This window comes from Echinops telfairi, unplaced genomic scaffold (assembly GCF_000313985.2).
Source record: "Echinops telfairi isolate 266 unplaced genomic scaffold, ASM31398v2 ScPeMD7_28;HRSCAF=97, whole genome shotgun sequence".
Classification (NCBI taxonomy): Eukaryota; Metazoa; Chordata; class Mammalia; order Afrosoricida; family Tenrecidae; genus Echinops; species Echinops telfairi.
The window spans coordinates 1,175,330-1,176,309 of NW_022103925.1; positions in this window are offsets into that span (position 1 = coordinate 1,175,330).

The following is a 980-nucleotide window of genomic DNA, read 5'->3' on the forward strand; positions in this document are numbered from 1 at the left end:
GGGGTGCATTGGGACGGGCATGTGGGGCATGGCACCCTGCGTTTCCCCATCTGTATCGCCCGTGCAAGGTCCTTTGTCCCCAGGCTCCAGCGTGCAGGACAGCAGGGTTGGGTTGCCAGGCCAGCTGGCCCCAGTCTGGCTGCCACCTCAGTCTGTGTCCAGCCGCCTCCATCTGTTGTGGGCATCAGTGCCCCTCCAGACTGGGCCTCCGCGCCGGCTCCAGGGACCAGAGCCCAGAGCGGCCCTGCAGCCAGCAGGTGGGGCAGCAGAGGCTCGTTTCTTGGAGACCACACCCCCAGCTGACTGGTTGCCCTTCTCTGGGCAGCCTGGCCACGTCCACTGAGTGCTGGCAGCTACCCGTCCTAAGGGCGTAGCATGGGCAGCGTGATGAGTGGCCTGATTACGGCCCTGGGATAATGAGTGGGGCTTGCCCACCGTGGTGCTGGGGTGTCATTACAGAAGGGACAGTGGGGCTGGCTGAGGGAGAGGAGCCGAGGGTGGACTGGCAGGGCCCCCTCTGTCTTCTAGGGACTCAGGGTGTGGGGAGCCCTGGACCAGGCTCTTGGGCTCAGCAGCCCAGCTGAGGACGGGGATCAGTCCCACGAAGTATTGCTGGTTTGGGGGGGGTGGGGAATCCTCATAATCTCTGATCTCTACCCATTTGCCTGTTCCATGAGTGCAGTCATGCAGTGTTTGTCGCCTTGTGCCCGGCTTATTTCTTCAGCATCACGCCCCTGCCCCGTGCAGACCAGGTCGCTGTGGCCAGGCTTTCCTCCTGTTGGCTGGGCCCTGCTCCACGGTCTCGGTGGAGACTCCTGCTGACCGCCCCGGTGGTCTCCCCCTCTGGGTTCTGCGGCAGGGGACACTGGGGTGCACTTCTCTCTCTCTCTCTCTCTTTTTTAATAAAGCATTGATTTAATTGTTATAATAAAAAATTTAAAGTAGTTTTTAATTTTTAAAAATTATTTTATCGGGGGCGC